The sequence below is a fragment of the Zootoca vivipara genome, chromosome 3, assembly GCF_963506605.1.
Source record: "Zootoca vivipara chromosome 3, rZooViv1.1, whole genome shotgun sequence".
NCBI classification, from domain to species: Eukaryota; Metazoa; Chordata; class Lepidosauria; order Squamata; family Lacertidae; genus Zootoca; species Zootoca vivipara.
The window spans coordinates 98546145-98567738 of NC_083278.1; the positions used below are offsets into that span (position 1 = coordinate 98546145).

The following is a 21594-nucleotide window of genomic DNA, read 5'->3' on the forward strand; positions in this document are numbered from 1 at the left end:
GGAATGACTGAAGGCTCCTCTTTCCTAAACTCGATGAGACAGGTGAATCCCCAGAGAAGTGACTAGCCAGTGGCTAAATAGAACCTGTCGGGCTTTCATGCAAACTTCCTCTGCATGTTTTTTTGCGGCTTCCAAGCATATGGTACAGTTTATTAGTATTTGCATGCATAAAGAAAATGACGGCGGGGAAGGAGGAGAGCAATAATATTTATTCTTCAGTGATATTTTCTAGATAAATATTTATTAAGTTGACACAGAGGCTGATCCTGTGCATACAGCTGAGACCAGCAGCTCAGAGCGGTTTGATATGTAGCTTCATGCCTACACCACACACACACACACACACACACACACACACACACACCATTAGGAGTCAAGAAGAGTCCTTGTATGAGCAGGGTTGTCAGACCCCTGGGCAAAACTGACTATGTAGCTAAGATGCTAGTTTTCCAACTCAGTGCCGTCCTACGATATTTTGCCGCCTGAAGTTAAGCACAAAGAAGAGTTTGGATTGGATAACCTGCTTTATCACTACTCGAAGGAGTCTCAAAGCGGCTAACAATCTCCTTTTCCCTTCCTCCCCCACAACAAACACTCTGTGAGGTGAGTGGGGCTGAGAGACTTCAAAGAAGTGTGACTAACCCAAGGTCACCCAGCAGCTGCATGTGGAGGAGCGGAGACGTGAACCCGGTTCCCCAGATTACGAGTCTACCACTCTTAACCACTACACCACACTGGCCATCCCTTTCTGGGGTGAGGAACAGAGGGGGGGAAATTGGTTCAGTTTGCAATTGAAAGCGAACTATCAAATTCCTATTCTTTCTTAAAAATACATAAACCAAAACACAACCATCTACTGAAACTCACACTTATCTGAATTTTGCAATACAATTCTCCAACCAAGCAATGCTTACAAAACTGCAGATGTTGAAAACAACATAGAGAAATGCATTATATTTGGGGGAAATGCTTGCAAAACTGTGTGCGTTAGTCCAAACTGTATACAAAAACATGCTTATTGGGGGAAATTTACTCTAAAATGTGACTGAATGTTTGTGAGGATTTAAGAAATAAACAAATCACACATTGCTGCAGTTGTAGAAACTGAATTTCCATTTGGAAAATGGGGAAACTGAGAACTGAAGTGGATGGATCATTCCAACTCTAGCTGGGCCCAAAACACACTCTGTCTCTGTTTCTGTCTCCTTGTTGCACAGTTCAGACACCAGTTCTTACCTTCATCTACTTTATTAGTCCCTATAGTACCACCAGAAGCAGATCACTTCACTTTGTTGCATGACAAGGCCAGTCCTTTCCTTACTGCACAAATTCTACAACTGTCAGCTCTGGAAGCTTGAAGGATTATCTTCTCCCATATGAGCTGTCCTAAATTTTAAGGACATCAACATGTGTACCAGACCCATGACTAGAGGGTATATTCTGCAGCTACACTTAGGTAGCCGAGACCACATAACACCGGTCTTGAAAGATCTACATTGGCTCCCAGTACGTTTCCGAGCACAATTATATCTACTGTTTTTAATTAGGTTTTTGTAATTTTGGATTATGCGGAATGCTTTATCTGAGTGGATGTAGCAACCGAGTAATTTCGTTGTTCCCGCAAGGGGACAATGACAATAAAGATATCTTAGCTTATCTTATCTTACAATTCAAAGTGTTGGTGCTGACCTTTAAAGCCCTAAACGGCCTGGGTCCAGTATACCTGAAGGAGCGTCTCCACCCCCAACGTTCTGCCTGGACACTGAGGTCCAGCGCCGAGGGCCTTCTGGCAGTTCCCTCACTGCAAGAAGCCAAGTTACAGGGAACCAGTTAGAGGGCCTTCTCGGTAGTGGCACCCGCCCTGTGGAACGCCCTCCCACCATATGTCAAAGAGAAAAACAACTACAGTACCAGACTTTTAGAAGACATCTGAAGGCAGCCCTGTTTAGGGAAGCTTTTAATGTTTAATAAATTATTCCATTTTAATGTTCTGTTCTGTTGGAAGCTGCCCAGAGTGGCTGGGAAAGCTCAGCCAGATGGGTGGGGTATAAGTAATAATAATAATAATAATAATAATAATAATAATAATAATAATAATCTGTTATTTAGGCAAGCAATTACAGATTGATTCATAGTTCATCATGAGAGGCATCCTTGACTGCTAAAAGATATTTTGGGTTGCTTCTCATGAGGTCCCAGCAAAATAGCACTGACTTTCCCATAAGAGAGTACTTTGAAGTAGAGAACTTTGCTCCTAGTTGTCAAGGTGTTTTCCTGTCTTCCACCGCCCCATGAGGAAAGCACTCACACGATATATATACAGCAATCTTCCTCCACCTGCCTTCAGGCAAAGAGACTGAAATGCAACCGGACATGCTGCTGAAGTAATGAAATATTCCATTATATGAATGAAGGTGTCCTCATTTATCAACCTAGTTGTTGGGCAAAGGTAAACAAGCAAGCATGACATTCTTGAGTGCCTGTATGGGCTGAGGTTTGTTTACCACACTTTTCTGGAGGCTGGAGATATTTGCATTGTTGTAACCTGCCCCGGAAGGGACGCAGGTGGCGCTGTGGGTTAAACCACTGAGCCTAGGGCTTGCTGATCAGAAGGTCAGCGGTTCGAATACCTGCAGCGGGGTGAGCTCCCATTGCTTGGTCCCAGCTCCTGCCAACCTAGCAGTTCGAAAGCACCTCAAAGTGCAAGTAGATAAATAGGTACCGCTCCGGCGGGAAGGTAAACGGTATTTCCGTGTGCTGCTCTGGTTCGCCAGAAGCAGCTTTGTCATGCTGGCCACATGACCTGGAAGCTGTACGCCGACTCCCTCGGCCAATAACGCGAGATGAGCGCCGCAACCCCAGAGTCGGTCACGACTGGACCTAATGGTCAGGGGTCCCTTTACCTTTAACCTGCCCCGGAATCCCATAGCGAAGGGCATATAACAAATCCAATAAATAAAAATGGAAGTAATAACCACAGAAACATGAGCGTAGCACAAGTGAATTCAATGCTTTACTGATAGAATAGGCTCAGGACAGAAACACCAAAGATATAATAGCAGGAATGTACATGAGAAGTTCATTCTAAGCAAATTAATGTACTGAAAATATGAACATTTTTGTGTAAAGTAGAACAAACATTGATTCAAGATAGGGACTACACACACACACACACACACACACACACACACACACACACACAAACGCAGTTATTTTCAATAAACAAAACAATTTACAACAACTATCATTCTTTACAACAGCAGAAGAAATGAAAGAAATGGGAGAAAGAGAAGACAAATTTATGAGTGCGCATAGGGTGCTTCTGAGTGTTGTGTGGGATACTTCCAGCGGGAGGTATATTTTCCACATGAGATATCACAAATGGGTGGTTGGTAACAGGGTTTTTAAAGGTTATTTTTTAAAATTAACCTGTTTTTATTAGTTTTAACAGTAAATCTAGATTGATGGGGGCATGGGAGTTTTGTTTGCATTTCAGTGCCAAGGGTATTTGGTGGATGCTGGCAGAAAAATTACCTTTCATGGGTCTAGAGTCAGTGGATCATCATTCAGGACAGAATTCAAGACAGAATTTTACAATATAATTTGTTTCATTGTTCACTGCCTTGAGAGGGCTTCCCATCAAAAGAATAAAGTTTAGAAGTTGAATTGTACATCCGCAAATACCTGTAGGGTTGTCACATGGAAGTTGGAGCAAACTGGTTTTCTGCTGCTCCAGAGGGGAGGACCCAAACCTATGGATTCAAATTACAATAAATTAGGAAGAACTTTCTGACGGTAAGAGCTGCTTGACAGTGGCATGGACTCCCTCAGAAGGTGGTGGGCTCTCCTGCTTTGGAGGTTTTTAAACAGAGCTTGGATGGCCATCTGTCACAGATGGCTCCATCTTTAGCTGTGATCCCTGCATTGCAGGAGGTTGGACTAAAAATTATCCTTGGTAGTCATAGAACTGTAGAACTGGAAATGACTACCAAGGATAAGATTTTAACACATCTTTGAAAATCCTTCTTCCAACCCTTATAGGAAGGAACTTACCTTCATAAGGAAATTAGAGAAGAGCACAGAAAGCGTACTAGTGTGTAGCATCAGATCAGATTAGGTGGTGGTTTGTCATGGTTACTAGCCATGATTGAGGCTATGTTGCTTCTGAATACCAGTTCATGGGAAACTGCAGGAGGGGTGAATGTTTTTTCTGCTCAGATCCAGTTTGTGAACTACCCTCAGGCATCTGGTTGGCCTCTATAAGAACAGGATGCTGGACTGAATGGGCCATTAGCCTGATCCAGCCATTAGCCCAGGCAACTTTGGCCCTCCAGATGTTTTGGACTACAGTTCCCATCACCCCTGACCACTGGTCCTGTTAGCTAGGGATCATGGGAGTTGTAGGCCAAAACATATGGAGGGCTGCAGTTTGGGGATGCCTGCATTAGCCTGATCCAGCAGGCTCTTTTTATGTTCTTACATTTGTTTGGCTTCTTTCATTGTCTCCCTACCTCCTGCAGGCTGTAGCTGTCACAACATGTTTATTGCACACCAGAGCACATAAATGCACCCTCCACCTAATTAAAATGTATGCTTCCAACAAATACAAGTACAGCCACATCCTCAATCACCTGAATATCATTCATAACAATGTTCCAGCTACTGTTCATCCCCTATGGGTAGATACTTCCTTATACAATTTCACTATGTACTGAGTGGTGTACCATAGAAAAAGCACACGGTAAGCCGCCAGTAAAGCTCTTTGAAATGCAAATGATTAAATGAGGTAACTGTTGGGTGGATTTGTAGCTGGTTGACTGACCAAACCCAAAGAGTACTCATTGATGGTCCTACTGTCCCTGACACAGGGATCTCCTTATGTGCTTTTGTTATTTGGATGTTCTAAACCTATGCCCTGCACCCTTGGATCCCCAGATGTTGTTGGACTGCAACTCCCATCATCCATGACCAATGGCTAAGCTGGCTTGGCCTGATGGGAGGCCCAAGGCTGAAGGAGGCAATCCTCCAAACCAGCCCAGTTTAGAATGTCCCCAAGTGAACTTGCATATTTTTCTTTTGTGGGCAGATTTGTGAGCTGTCTGCATTTGGAGACTTGAGCTTTTCTTATGTAATGTCTTCTAATTTGCATGATATAAACAAATCGCAGCGCACTGACTTTATTAAAAGGCTCTTATAATCGATGTGGCAAAGGCACAAAAACTGAGTTATTAGAGTTCCTCTGTTATTGAAGGAGTCAGTGAGTCACCAAACTTATAAAACATTCTGGCTTTATGAAGAACTTACTTTTAGGCATTGTGTACTGATTTTTGAAAGAAGATGGCAAGTTGCACTGATGATGATTGACAGCACTCACCACCCCTTGTGGTTTTGCTAGCTCTTTTGAAACTTCCTCTGATGGAAGCCATCTATTCTTTTAAAATGTGTGTGTAGATATTGATAGATACATAGATAGATGATAGATAGATGATAGATAGATAGATAGATAGATAGATAGATAGATAGATAGATGATAGATAGATAGATAGATGATAGATAGATAGACAATAAACTACTAGTTGCTACTGCACCACTCTCAAGGACAGCCAAATACTACGGTAGAGACGTTATTTCAAATGGTTCCTTATTAAACGTGTTTCATTTTAGTTTCCTTTAAACTTCTAATAAAGCAAGCCTTCAAAGCTGAGGATCTACTTCAATGCAGAGCATGAAGGCCTTGTTTGAATGGGGATTTGTCTCTGGGGTTAGGCAGTGTGTGAAATAATATCCAGGAAAAGGAGTCACTGGACCTTTCTGACATGTGAATGTGTGCAACATGTAGTTCCACCTGAAATCTGACTCTCCTTACCACCTCTTTCCCCCAGGTAGAGTAGTTTATTATCTTCCCAACAATTGGGATTACTGGCGACAGATTCACACCAATGTCGCTCTAGCAAGTTGAGAGGATTTAAAACAGGCTTCCTCAACCTCGGCCCTCCATGTAGTTTTGAGACTACAATTCCCATCATCCCTGACCACTGGTCCTGCTAGCTAGGGATCATGGGAGTTGTGGGCCAAGGTTAAGAAAGCCTGATTTAAAACATCCTATCAGTCCAAAGATTCCTACTTGTGCCATTGGAGATTCCCTTTTCTCCTGTTGAGACTTTGAGTATGTGCAGCTTTTGCAGTAGACAATTAGTGTGTTGGCTACAAGCCAAGTTAAACAGAATACGTGAGAAATTCTGCTTGGAGACAGGAAAGCCTAGCAACAGGTGGTGATTGGCTAAGTTCTCCCTTATAAGCAGTATGACACAGCAGATTGTTGTTGGAGTGTAGAGTTTAGAATAGGCGTTTGAATCTCGTCTGTGTATATAGTAACTTGTACAAAGTTGTGCTTTATTCTGCTGTATATAATTAAATAAAATCAAGTTACTGGTCAGCAAGTTCTGTTCCTGGTCATCGTCCTGGAATACAATGATTTGGCAGCTGGTAGCAAGAGTTATGGTTAAGATCCATCAACATCTCCCACCCCACCCCCTCCAGATCTCCTCTGGAGAGTTCGGGAGTAAACTCTGAAAACAGAACAGATTTAGGAGGCATGGAAGGTGGAGAGGAGAGAAGTCCTGTTGTGCAAGTGCATTGGATATATGTTGGATGCTCAGATACAATTGTTGCTTTCAAGCCTGACTTGGTGGTTGGTGTCAGGATGCTGTCAGCAGTTCCTGGCTGGTTGCCCAGGAAAGTATAAAGACAAGGGGAAGTTTCTTACAGTCCTTTTTTATTTCAAACTTTGCAGAGGGGGCTATAGAACCCAGCCTCTTGGATAATGGCATTGTCCCAAGTGATCCTCCACCCCCTATCTCTCCCACTTCCTCATTCATCACTTCTACAGGTGCTGCTATGTGCCCTCTGTCTTCGAGCTCTTTGCTCTCCTACTTTTAAGGCTCGCCGGGTTCTGGGAGATGGAGGGTCTGGGATGCTTTCTAATGACAACGTGTCAGCCAGGTGTTGTTCTGGCGCTCCCATGATTTCCCAACTTTCCCCCACATCTGCCTCTGAGCTGTGACCTCCCTCAAACTCCTGATGTAAATCTATACTGTCTTCCTCTTCCTCCTCCCTGGAAGGGTCAGGATGGGGAGGTGGTCTCCACCATTCCTCCTCTACTCAGTCCCTGACAAAATAAAAAAATTCCTTCCAGGAGCACCTTAAAGACCAACTAAGTTTTTTATTTTGGTATGAGCTTTCCTGTGCATGCACACTTCTTCAGATACACTGAAATAGAAGTCCCCATACGCTTATATATAGAGAAAGGGTGGGGAGGGGTATCACTCAGAAGGGTGGTGGAGACGGGTGATTGACTGTTAGCTGTTGACGACTGTAAACGACTGCAAATGGTCTTGCATAAAAAAGCAAGGGGTGAGATGGCTGAAGATCACTTTATCATGTATAATGAGATAAGAATCCAACGTCTCTGTTCAAACCAGGTCTCTCCATGGTTTTAAGCTTGGTGATAAGTTGCAATTCAGCAACTTCTCTTTCCAGTCTATTTCTGAAATTCTTTTGTAGTAAGACAGCTACTTTGAGATCTTGTATAGAATGTCCTGGGAGATTGAAGTGTTCTCCTACTGGTTTCTCTGTCTTGTAATTCCTGATGTCAGATTTATGTCCATTTATCCTTTGGCGTAGGGTTTGGCCTGTTTGTCCAATATAGAGAGCTGAAGGGCACTGTTGGCATTTGATGGCATACAAAATGTTAGATGGAGAGACCTGGTTGGAACAGATGGAGAGACCTGGTTGGAGAAAGTCTTTAAGAAGGACAACAGCTCAATGCCAGAGCACATGCTCTGCATGCAGAACATCATTGGTTTACCCCAGAAACTCCAATTTAAAGGACAAGGGAGAGATGGTGGGAAAGACCTCTGTCCGAAACTCCCAGAAAGCTGCCAGTCAGAGCAGACAATATTGAGCTAGATGGACAAATAATCTGAGCTGGAAGAAGGCATCTGTCTGTTTCAATATGCTCTACCCCCCCTTCTTTTGGCATTTCCCCCTTTGGATAAACAAGTAAGAATTGAGTATCAAATACAAGGTGTTTGTTAGGCCTTCAATGTCAAGGGAGCAAAGAAAGCTGACCCCTGGGTAAATAATACCTTCTGAACAAGAAAGAAATCTTAGAATATTCAATAGGACTGAAATAGAACTCTATGGGGACTTTTCAGGAACATCATCAAAGAAAACATGCCCCGGCCAGTCACAATGAAATGTCTGATGACGAAACAGGAATGAAATCATTTTTTAAAAAAGAACAAAGGGAAGCAGAGACTCACAATAGATGAGTTAGTGCGCAAAGTTGTTATCTCTTGTCTCAGGCAAAAACCCCTGAGACCTTCAGCAATGCTGGGTCGGAGACACACACAATGAACATCAGCACTGAATCATTTTGAAGGGGGAAACTTTCAGTTTTTACTCATTTGAATCTATTTTGTAACATTCAAAAAGTGTTTGGGCAGTACCCAGGTGGTTTTCTGGAAGGATGCCGTCTCTTGTTCAGTTGATAAATTGCATTTGTGTTTGTTCAGATTTCTGCCTCAGCCCATCCTTAGGGTTTGGCGTGAATATGAAGCATCACACACATGCACACAAACGCACACACAATTTTAAAAATAAATCGAGCTGAAATAAAATGGAAAATGTAATCCTAGTAGCCAAAAAAGTTATATGTAAATAGAGTGCCCTCCCTTCTCCGAAGGGCAGAGCAAACCTGGTAAAAGATAAAAAGAACATACTTATTCACCGGCATCTGGGTGGTAACTATGAGAACAGGATGCTGTGCTAGATGGGCCATTGGTCTGATCCAGAAGCCTCTTCTTAAAATATATACAGATTATTAATATAATTTACACAGACTGCTCCAGAGCCAGTTTATTTTTATTTTTAAAAGATTTTTATATCACCTTTCCACTTTATAATTTCCCAGCAGGGCAGCTTACAGCAGATGAACCAATACACCACAAAAGTAACATGTACGCTAAAAACAATGCAAACTAGTACAGAGAAACACAGAAGGCTGCCATATACCAAGTCGGACCATTGTGGCCGCATGAGGGGTGATGTGCTGCACGAGCTCATGTCAGTCTCCCTGGTTCAGGCGCGCAAGCGCCTCTTTTGCCGATCTAACCATTCTTTCTGCCTGCCCATTGCTGGCGGGGTGAAATGGTGCTGTCAGCGCATGTCGGATGCCCAGTCCCAGGAGGTACCGTTCAAATGTACCTGAGGTGAACTGTGATCCGTTATCGGAGACGAGAATATCAGGACACCCATGGGTTGCAAACAGGCCTCGCAGCACCCGGATGATGGCCTCGGAAGTGGTGGATGTCATCAGGGCCACCTCCAGCCACTTGGAGTAGGCGTCGACCACCACCATAAAGGTCCGTCCGTGGAAAGGGCCGGCGAGATCGATGTGTACCCTTGACCAGGGTGCCTTGGGCATCTCCCAAGTGTGTCCTTTAGCTGCTGGCAGTGCCGGTCTCGACTCTTGGCACTTTTGACAGACGGCAACCCATGCAGTGATGGCATCATCCATGTTCGGCCACCAGACGTAACACTGAGCCAACGCCTTCATTTTGATGATTCCCGGGTGTCCGACGTGCAGAGCCTCGAGGATGCGTTGGCGGAGCTTTTGAGGAATCACGACTCGGTCCCCCCACAATAGGCAGCCACGATGAGCTGAGAGCTGGTTGCAAATGGCTGTCTGGTTGCAAATGGCTGGAGATCTGAGGCGAAGGGACCTTGTGGCCATCCCCTCCACACCCAGTTGAGCACACGGCTGATGCGGAGGCCACATCAGTAGCCGACACTGGAGCTGCTGGAAGGTCTTCAATCAAGAGGATCGATGATGCTGGAGCTGGGTCTTCCACCAGCGTTGGAAGAGGGCACCGACTAAGAGCGTCAGCGTGGCCCAGCGACCAATACACCACAAAAGTAACACGTACACTACAAACAATGCAAACTAGTACAGAGAAACACAGAAGGCTGCCATATACCAAGTTGGACCATTGGACAATCTAGCTCAGTATTGTCCATAATGACTGGCTGTGACTCTCCAGGGTTCTAAGAAAGCAACAATCCCAGAGCCCTACCTGGAGATGTTATGGATTGCTCTTCCAAGGAACATTTTCCCCAATAAACAAAAGCAGCAGCAAAATCTTTCACGCACAGACACACAAAAATCAGAATCCCATATTACCCCCATGTGGAACCAGACTGAAATCATCATTCATATTTCCTCCCCCCTATTGATCTATATGGTGTATATCAGGCATGCCCAAACAGGTCGCTCGCTGAATAATAAAGTAAAGTGATCGCCTTTGTGTTCCTTATTGCTCCCCAAAAAATCTCAACAACTCTGGAGTATCCCCCCCCCCCAAAAAAACCTCAACAATTTTTGTCAACTGTATTGTAAAAAAGCTGAACAACTTTGGTCAACCCTCCCCTAAAAAAAGCTCAACAACTCCTGGCAATGGGTAGTAGATCACAGCCACTTTTTTTTTTACACCAGGAGCAGATATCGCAGTCTCTTGGGAGTTCGATGTGCCTGGTGTATATCATTCATTTCAATAGCCTATCAACATTGAAGTGTTTATTCTACTGAGATATAAGGAAACAATATTGTGCTTTTAAAATCAACCCAGAAAATTCACCTTCCTCGTTTCTTATAAAATAAGATTTGGTTTCAGAGCCATGGCCCAGTCCTAGAAGTGTCTTATATAATTGGTGTAGGGTCAAAGAAAGGACCTGCCTTTCCATGCAGGGGACATGGACTGTAGGTTACAGTCATATCATTTCCATTCCATCTCTGCAATGTATCCAAAATATCCACAAATATCACATGGCAGGGAAATAAAATAAATCATGGTGGCAGTCTGGCAAGCTCATGACTAGGTCAAAGCATTTATATATAGAACTGGGTCACTGATATACTTAGGTTCTGGCAGGTCATCTTGTTTTTATGATGCACTTTCTGCCACCATGCAATCAAGAACGCTAAGGGGCAATGTTGTTTTTAAAAACAGAATTTAAATCGTTTTCCCATACAGTGCCATTTTGTTTTTTGTTTGCAGAAAATAACTGTGGGTCTCTCCAAAAACACAGAGAGGGATGACATGGCTTTCAGCTACAACACCACTGAATGCAATATGACTTATTTTTACTGGCTTGGGGTTGCCATATTTCAAAAAGTGAAAATCTGGACACAAAATTTGTTGTGGAACTTTGACAAATCCAGGAATACTGGTTATGTCCGGGGAAATTCTGGACGTATATCAGCCCTGTACTGGCTGTGACAGCAATTAACAGGGATTCCTTCTTTTTTTGAGTGCCATGACATTGCACTGGTAAACAAAACGGCATCAAGAAGGAGAGACATCAGAAGACTCAGTTGAACTTGAGGCTTGCAGAATAGGGGAAAGAACAAAACTTTAGAGGAAAAAAACACTGGTGGGGAGAGAGAGGAGGCCCAACACTGTGCATGTGCAATGGGCACAGAATGCTGCAGACTAAGGGCTCATCCATTCTTTCATTTGTCACATGCCTAGAAAACATGCGTCCAAGTGTTTTTCTGCTTGCCCCATGCTTTCTAGGCACAGGTCAGATTGGTTTGGCCTTCCTGCTGCTTTTCTCTGGAAAATCTGCTCTATAGCAGATTGGAACAAATGGGAACCTGTAAATTGGAACAAATGGCAATCTGTAGAAACCCTTAATGCCATTTGATCCAGTTCAGCACTAAACTACAGGTTTCCATAGGGGAAAGTGGCGGAACCAATTGAAGTGTGGATGAACCCTAACTGTGGGTGGGGGAGCAACAGAAAACTGGGTAGAAAGGGGGGGAAGGAGTATTGTAGAGGAGAACAGGACCGGCTGACTGAAAATCATGCTTTTATAGGCCTTTCCCCCGTTTATTATTTATTTACTAGATTCTTGTCATGCTCTGTCTGAAGGATTTTTCCTTCAATATCTACAGAAATTGGCTTTGGCATTTTGAGTCTTCCCACCCTCCCTTCAAGGCTTTTCAAAACATTCTGCTCCAGCTATGTTCCTTTCTCGTCTTTCTGCCTAAAATCTAAGCAGCGGCTCTTTTTAGACCGCCAAAGGGACTTGGCTGACTGGGATTTCAATATTTTCTTAATCCCCATCGTATTTATTTTCTAACATTACAACATTTTCTTAGGGTCAACAGGGTGAGGACTAATTAAGTCCGGGGTCTGGGATGTCTAGTGCCCTCAAACATCCCGGAATTTCACGTCTAAGCTTCACCTACCAGGTAAACTCTCTCCATTTATAAAATCAGCTTTGTAGGGAGAGAAGCCAAATGCATGCCTTTCCCCAGATCCTATGGCTCCTATTGCAGGGCTAATGCTTGTTCCTTAAATGGTCATCATTCCAAGAGTATTTTGATGTTGGGCGGAAGCCTGATCACCCCAGCTCTTTAAACCTCTAACCTTTCTAGGCCAGGAGCAATGGAAAATACCTGCAACATTCTGCAAAGACAGGTGTGGCAAATCATTGCTCAGGAGAGGACAGCAGCTTGAGGTCATAACCTTATAAGTTTCCCCGTGACTACCAGCAGAAGCCAATGGTGTCGAGGGGAGGTGGGACAAGTCACATTATGATGACATCCCAACAACTGATTCTCAATTTGTGGAACAGAGTGGCAAACACAACGTAGGGGTGCTGTTTTCAGCCCCGTCCCCACAGCATGCCTCCTGCATACTTCTGGCTCAAACTCACAAATTTGATAGTATATGCAATGAATTTCTAACTTCTAGGAAATGTTTGCATTTGGGCAGTGATGTGAGCACAATAGCAATAAATGACCGCAAAATGTGTTTTTCAGCTAGAGGGATTGGAGAAATGTACATATAAGATGAGAACTGTCTGACACTGAGTCAGACCTTTGGCCATAGCTGCCAAGTTATCCCTTTTTTAAAGGGATTTTCCCTTATGCTGAATAGGCTTCCTCGCGAGAAAAGGGAAAACTTGGCAGCTATGCCTTTGGCACCTCTTAGATCAATACTGTCTGCACTGACTGGCAGCAGCTCCCTGGGGTTTCAGACAGGGACCATTCCCCATTCTTACCTGGAGATGCCATGCTGCTGCATGTGCTCTTGCTAGTGGTGCTAAATGAATTGTCATATTGACACTGGCGATTTCAGTCTGGTTCCACCTGCCATGCCACTGCTCCATAGCATCAGCCATAGCAGAGAGACATTTGCACAGTCAGCACTCCCTCCCCTTCTAAAAGAAGAATTGCAACAAGAGAGGGCTTTAGACAGAGAAGTAGTACAACCACCCCGAAGCCAATTGCCCCAGGGCAAAAAAATGAAACAGGCAATCCAGTGCTGTTACCTATGCAAAAATATGTGCAAGAGATTCTAGTTGGTAAACAGGTGTTAGTTAGCAGAGGCTGGGGAAGAAAAAATAGCTGGATCAGACTGTGTATCTAATCTGAGAATGGAATTTTCCATAGCTGTCAAGTTCAGACACAAGGCCAGGGCTAACCAACTGAAGCCATAATTTTTTTAAAAAAAGCAAAAGAAAGTTGTATACTTTTGCACAGCCTGTCTTTGCAATGGCTGGCAATACACGGTTGGGCAATCAGCTCGTTGCCTTATTGTTCAGCTTTGAAAACAGAGCTGTTTCTTTCCTCTTTGAATGTTTGCGATATGGGTCACGGCCGTGCCTCTAACTTGTCTGTGCCTGGAAGGTCAAGGCAGGGAGTGTTTTGCCTGAACACAATACCTGTTACTGTGCTCACAGTTATTAAACTGGCTGGCTTGATAAACATCAATGGGAATGTTTAACTGCATAGATTATTAGAGGGAGAGAAAGGGAGAGACTGAGAAGAGAGAAAAAGAGAGAGAGAGAAACTAGGCCAGCTATCTACCACAAAGGCAGCTTGCTGAACTCATAGAAAGACCATAAACGAATAAACGATGCTTTTCTATCATTCTATCAGATGTTGCTAGACTGTAGAGAAGTGTTGAAATCCACTGAGTGCCACAACCCATGCCCTAGCAGCAGATCCTGGTGTGGTGGCTCTCTGACGAATGTTCAGTACCAAATAAACTCCATTTGCAGTTCTCTGGGCCCCATTTTGGTCTCTCCCCCTCCTCTACTCACACACTCACACCATAAATGTTTGTGCTGGTAGCAACTACGTCATCTACAATTCATTTCAAAACCACCTCCAGGAAGACGAACGAGGGTTTGAAGAATGCAGATGGGAAGGGAGAGATGAAGAATAGCTGTGGAGATGCCTGTTCGCGGGAGAATAAATATACAATTTTGGATAATTAAATACATTTTAATCCTTTTCAGTGTTGCAGAATTGCAGGAGGGATGACTCACCCACACAGGCTGTCATCGTCTCTCTCCCTCTGTTCAGCCTAGCAAGTAACAGGATGATTAGCCTGTTAATAATTATAAACTTCTTGTCTTCTGGGTTCACTTCACTTTGCCATAATGCGAGGATGCCTTTTGAAAAGCCAGCGCTGACATACTGAAATGTTTAAGAAGCCACAGTGTGACATGTGTTGTTGTCTGAGATACATCTTGTGCATGGTAGGAGGGAACAGGACTATTTGTTCCAGTTGTTATAAATATTTATCATACAAAGATGGGGCCATACTTGCCACCACCGGTGGAAGTGTGAAAAATAAGGCACATCACAGCAGCATTTGCCCAAATGCCTCAACTTCTATGCACAGAGCATAGTTAAACTATTGAACCTGCTCCCACAGGAGGCAGTGATGGCCACAAAGCTAGATGGCTTTAAAAGGGGATTAGACAAATTCATGGACAAGAGGACTTGCCAGTGGCTACTAGCTATGATAGCTATGCTCCAGAGTTAGAGGCAGGAATGATTCTGAACACCAGTTGCTGGAAACCACAGGAGGGCAGAGTGCTCTTGTGCTCGAATCCTGCTTGTGGGTTTCCCACAGGTATCTGGTTGGCCACTGTGAGAACAGGATGCTGGACTATATGATCATAGAATTGTAGAGTTGAGAAGGACCTTGTCCAAGCCCCTGCAATGCAGGAATCTCAACTAAAGCATCCATGGCAGGTGTGCATACAAGCTCTGCTTCAAAACCTCCATTGTACAATGAAAATTACTTTCATGGACACCCCGGAGTGAACACTGCAGCAGCGTTGGACTTGACGATTGCACCACGCCTCTCTATGCTGCCTGCAATGTTGATTGTGCAGGTCAACAATGCATTCCTTGTAGGCATTCAAAGGGAGAAGGATCTTAGCTCAATGGTAGAGCATCTGCTTTTCGTGCAGAACATCCCAGGTTCAATCCCCATCATCTCCCCTGTCCCCTGTCTGAACTTGATGGGCCAGTGGTATGACTCAGCACAAGGCAGCATCCAATGGTCCCATATTGCAATGGGAAGCCAGCAAATTCTAGTTCATCAAGAGATTCAGTGCTATGACCTGTAAACTGAATTGGGACAGAAGGCTATTCAAATAATAATAATAAAAACACTGTGCCACATTGCTTCTTTCAATTGGCTTCTTGATGCCAGGGATGCCTGTGTTACCAGCAATAACCACACTGGAATATACATATATATTGTGCAACACTCCTATAGTACCTAGTACAAGCAGGTGTGATCTGTATAGACACAGTGGGATGCATTTCAAGTGCCATGCTGAATCTGCTGCTTGCTTAGGACTTAGTCTGGGACTTTCATGTTTCCTTTTCACTCTGTGGTTCAATACACTGACATATTATATCCTGACATTTTTTAAAAAAGCATCTGTTTCAGCATGTTAAGGTAACTCTGTCTGGCTCCACCTTTGTTTGGTCAGGTGTCGGCTCACCAAATTGAATTAAAGCCTCTATTCATTGTGCCACCACTTTTTGACATGGTTAGCACCTCGCTTAGATGTTTCGCACAACCTCCCGTAATCCCACTGAAAACAACCCTCCCCCTGAGCCCGTTTCACAAATCCCTTTGTGAGCTATTGTCCTCTTCCTGCAAAATACCTTCCTTTTGTGAGAACCAGCATTTCGACGTTGTTCGGTGTCAACCAGGCCAGGCAAAAGGTTGGGTTAATATTGCAGGAGGGGTTCCAGTGCTTTCCCATTAGATCTCCCTTGTTCCATTGCCTAGTTACCCTTCCCCTTCCTCTCCTTCTCCTTTCACTCCCACAAAATCTGTGTTCTGGAAGGTCTCTCAAAACACTGGAGCTGATTGGTGAAAGGGGTGCTGAAGGGGAGAGGGCGAGTTTTGTGGAACAAGCAGAAGTCTGTTGAGAAAATGGATGAGCAAATCAGCTGTCCAGTGTCTGTATCTCGCTCTTCTCTCATGCCAGGTCTCCTCTAGCTTGAAGAATTGTATGGAAGAGGAAAAGCTGGCAGGCGAAGCCTGACTAGCAAGGCTGTAAAAAGCAGCACTTCTATTAAATGCAGAATTGAGAACCAGTTTGGTATTAGTATTGTTTATTATTATTATTTATTGCATCCCACCTCACACACACACACACACCGCAGGGAACTCAATGTGGTATATACGGTTTTCTCTCCCCTCCTCGTTTAATTCCCCAAACAACCCTATGAGGTAGGTTGAGAGGTAGAGAATGGCCACCCAGTGAGTTTCATGATCGAGTGGGGATTTGTATCCTGGCCTCCCAGGCCACTCTCACCATTACACCACATCGCCTCTCATTGTTGGGAGTGTCAGAATAGGACTGAAAAGAGATGCAATCAGGACCCCCCTCAGCAGTGATCACTGGCCAGTCACTGCATCTTGGCCTAACCTATCTCACAGAGCTGTTGTCAGATGTAGCTCACCAGGTGGGTCAGAACAACTATAACAGCATCCCAGCAGGTGGGGACCACCACTTTTGCTTCTAGCCACACACACTACTGGTGTGTGGCCTCTGGAAGGTTCCTGAAGGGAATGTGGTTCTCAGAATGGAAAAAAAGCGTCTCATCCCTGCATTATAGAGCTTGTTTCTGAGGCTCTGCTTAGAGCTGATCTGTGTCTTCTCTACAACTTTAAGCAGCAGACAAGGGAATGAGGCAAAGTGCAAGTAGATAAATAGGTACCGCTCTGGTGGGAAGGTAAACGCCGTTTCTGAGCGCTGCTCTGGTTTTGCCAGGAGCGGCTTAGTCATGCTGCCACATGACCTGGAAGCTGTACGCCGGCTCCCTCAGCCAGTAAAGTGAGATGAGCGCCGCAACCCCAGAGTCGTCCTCAACTGGACCTAACGGTCAGGGGTCCCTTTATCTTTACTATTCCCTAACAGGTCCATCCTGTCCCCTGCCCTTGAAGGCAGTTTGTCTAGCCCGGGGTTTACCGTTCATTCCTCAGCAGCCTCAAGAAGAGAGCCTATGGGCAACAATGGAGTCTATTGGTGCCAAAGACTTCTACAGGAGAGTATGGCCAGTGAGTCCATGCTTTCCTCTAAGCTTTTTGGGCTAAATCAGATGGTACCTCTCTGTGATCCATCCCACACCTTACAGGTGTGATGTAAGAAGAGTCTGCTAGACCAAGCCAATGGCTCATCAAGGCCAGCATCTCGTTCTCACAGCGGCCAACCAGATGCCTATGTGAAACGCACCAGCAGGACCTGAAAGCAAGAGCACTCTCCTCGCTTGTGATTCCCTGCAGATGGCATTCAGAGGCATAGAGTGGAGGTAGAACATAGCCATAAGCTGGCATACCCTCCAACCTTTCTCCAATGAAAATAGGGACATGCTAAGGAAAAGCGGGACATTCTGAGATGAAATCAGAAATCAGAATGGCTTCTGTAAATCTGGGCCTGTCCTTGGAAAGAAGGGACACTTGGAGGATCTGAGCTAGTAACCCCTGATAGCCTATCTAGCGTTTGTTGTCATCGTCTTCCAGTAAGAGCTGTAGGCAATCCAGCTCCACACTAGAACTGGGTATTGGAGTACAGCATGGAGACTTTGATAAATGTAGTCTTGCTTGTTTTATGCGGCCACTCAAGTTGGTCCTTCTCAGCACCAAGTGCGGCCAGAGACACTTAATGGTCATTGACCTCAGTTAATAATTACACTTATGGTCCCTTTGATCATTCACAGATACACAGGGTCTGTTTCATGGCTTCAAAAATATTTACCGGAGTCATGAGGCTCTTTGTTTTGCTATCTGCCCTGCCCAGGCTCATTGTTGCTAAGCATCAAGTAAGTGCCCATCCAATTGATCTATGCATGAAAGGAAGTGGCCTAGTCCATTAAAAAATATTGTTGTCTTTACATTCAGAGTCACTTCACCACTCTTATTTCTTTTGTTTACTGTGTTGCTGGGAAATGGTGGGAAATGAGAAACACAAGAAGCCTTGCTCTGGACATCTCGATACACTGGTAAAATGCATTGTTCTATGCGCAGGGAATTAGTTTAGGTCACACCCGCACAATTTGCGGCCACCAAGCTGAATACTGCCTGTCAGCAGATCATGGATTCAGGTTGGTCAGACCGTGTTGGTCTGATGCAGTCAAAATAAATTAAAAAATTGTCCAGTAGTACCTTAGAGGCCAACTAAGTTGGTTCTGGGTATAAGCTTTCGTGTGCATGCACGAAAGCTTATACCCACTCCACCCTCCCACTATATATAAGGGTCTGGTCAGGTGACTTCTGTTTCGGTGTATCCGAAGAAGTGTGCATGCACACTAACAAAAGTTTATACCCAGAACCAACTTAGTTGGTCTCTAAGGTGCTACTGGACAATTTTTAAATTTATTTTGTCGGCAGATCAATAAGCCATGGGTGTGGTCAAGAACTTAGCAGCCAACAGGTCATGGCTTTTGCCTAAGGTTTGACGGGGTCTGCCAACCTGTTTTAGGTCCATTGGTCAATTTCACTTGGGTATAATTTGCAAGAGCACTGCCATGCTTTTGTGCTGCTCCCATTCATTTCAATGGCTAAATGAGTGGGATCGTATCTCAGTGATAGAACTTAAACCCAACATTATTGAGTTGTTCCTGTTTTTGTTATTATTATTTATTTTGTGTTTTTATATTGTGATTTTATGTTGTGTATAGCAGTGTTTCTCAACCTTTTTTGGGCCATGGCACACTTGTTCCGTGAAAAAAATCACGAGGCACACCACCATTAAAAAAGTTTAAAAAATTAACTCTGTGCCGCCCTATATTGACTATAATTATGACTGTAAGAAACACTTGCCAATTGCTGTGTTGGTTGCAATCTCCTGTAATAAGGCTTCACAAGCCGTCCGGCGGGTTAGTGTTGTTTATTGGCGGCCGCCAGGCTCGTTTGCACTGAGCTTTGGGAAAGAGGAGGAGAAATATTGCTTTCCGGCGGGTCAGTGTTGTTTATTGGCGGCCGCCAGGCACGTGACAATGCAAATCGCCCTTCTCGTCGCCGCACGTCGCGGCACACCAGCCAGTGTCTCGCGGCACACTAGTGTGCCGTGGAACAGTGGTTGAGAAACGCTGGTGTATAGGGTGGTATACAAACTATCATCATCATCCTAATAATAATAATAATATTAGGAATTTGGGGGAAATTGAATTAGATTCACAACTGAATTTGAACCAACCTAATCATGAAATAATACAAAAACAGGAACACAACTCCCCTTTGAGATAAATGTGCATGTTAGAAGAAAGTGTGCATTAAAATGTATATATTAGTGAAAAATTAAGTCAGCATCTTGTTCTCATAATGACTAACCAGATGCTTATGGGAAGCCCACCAACAGGGCATGCGCACAACAGCAGTCTTGAGCATACACAAATATACAAATATCTACCGCATCATCCCTAACTGTGCGCTCACTCAAAAAGTGAAACAATGCTTACATTTGCAGAGAACTTATTTTTGAAGGCAACAATCCTCACTGTTCAACCTCAGTGTATGGCTTTCTAAGATTTACCACCCCTTAACATGCTTGCAGCATTTAGCATGGCCATACAAATGTTCTTCTTCTTCTTCTTTGGCGATTACTCGTAGCCGAGTAAGATTGCCTTCCATAAACACGGTTTTCACAATGAGTCCGTAAGTGACTGTGGAGGCCAATTCTGGATCCACACATCCTTCCACAGTGGGGACATTAGTTTCCAGGCAGGAGTTGATCACGGTGTTACATTGCATGTAGGCTATACTGGTCAGTTTGGCAGCTAGGGTTATGGTATCTGGGCCACTACAAAACAAGACTGCTCTACAACAGAAGGTCAGATAGCACTGGTTTTTCCTGTGAAGGTAGCCATGCAATATTACATATAAGGAACCACACTAGCGAATAAGTTTGCCTTTCCTATATTTCCTCATTCTTACAGGAACAACTCGTTATTTTTTTCTGGTTCCTTGTTGAAATAAGCTGTTGCCTTCCTTGAATGGGCAATTTTAACTTAACGGTAAGCTTTTGTGTACCCCCAAAGGAATACAATCTCTTATTGTAGGAGGCAAGGCTCATATGTGGTGAGTTATGAGTATATGAGCATTTAGGGAAGAGAAGATGAGACAGACTTTATGGGGAAACATTATGGCGTTAAAGGGGGGGTGTAGCATTTCCATATGAGAAAATGTCTAGAGGCAGTTTAGATAGATGGAAAGCAAGCGGTGAATTGTTGTATTGGGAATAATATTAGGGTAGTCTGCTGGGCTAATTTATTGACCTACAGTGCTCCTTTAACTGCCTTGAAAACAAAATCAACTTCAAATCCACCTTGAGAGAAATACAGTTAATTGGCGTTTTCCTCCTTGAACGTGTGAGCAGATGGCGGTTGGGGTTGAGTGGGGTGCAGTTTACAGACGTCACAATCAGAATTTAATCCAGTACAATTACAAAGTGTTAGGTGGGAGATGGACGTTTAGAATAAAAAGTGGACAACTCCAGGGCATGTTCACCTGAAAGTTGTGATAAGTTCAAAAATATCCAGCTTGGGGGAAAGTTCCCATATCGGAAAGTTTGCTTTCTTTCGTTAAAAGTACAGTACGTATATATTTGAAGCTAACACACTGAATGGAATATTCTTGCAGGATGATAAAGTGGTCAGGATACTTTAGAGAACAAAGATGGATACTCTTCCATTTCCTACTTTTTATTTCAAGTGTTCTGGTCAAATGCTAATTTCACTGAGCTAATGATAGAGCAGAAAGTTACTTTGCCCCAGCCCACTTCCCCCCCCCCCCTTACCTCATCTACAAATGCAGACCCTGATCAGGATGAGAGCAATGGGATAGATCAATTAAATGCCACCAATATCAGTTAAACACAACTAATTTTTCCTGAAGGGACTTAGCCAGGGGAGAGAGTGGGCTTTTAGAGACCTCCTGGGATTCACCCCCTGGCCCACATTGGCATAACATGCAGCCACAAGCTACATCCATGTGCCTTATCACTACCTATAGGGAAAAGGCTGAAGATCAGTGGTAGAGCATCTGAAGATCCATGTTCAACCCACCAACATCTACAGGTAGGGTTGGGAATGTCCCTTGCTTGAAACCCTGGAGAGCCACTGCTAGTCAGTGTACCGTAGAGAATACAAAACTAGATATACCAATGGTCTGCTTCAGTACAAGGCAGTTTCCTGTGTTCCCT

At 44.0% G+C, this 21594-nt stretch overlaps 1 long non-coding RNA gene across 1 annotated transcript; it reads right to left on the minus strand.

The window, feature by feature from the left end:
- Positions 1-3694: 3694 nt before the first annotated feature.
- Positions 3695-13639, minus strand: LOC132591833 (uncharacterized). The gene is made up of 3 exons (XR_009557247.1): positions 13402-13639; positions 13132-13290; positions 3695-3752 (listed from the first exon to the last, which is right to left on the minus strand). It is a non-coding gene; the product is annotated as an uncharacterized LOC132591833 (long non-coding RNA).
- Positions 13640-21594: the final 7955 nt, after the last annotated feature.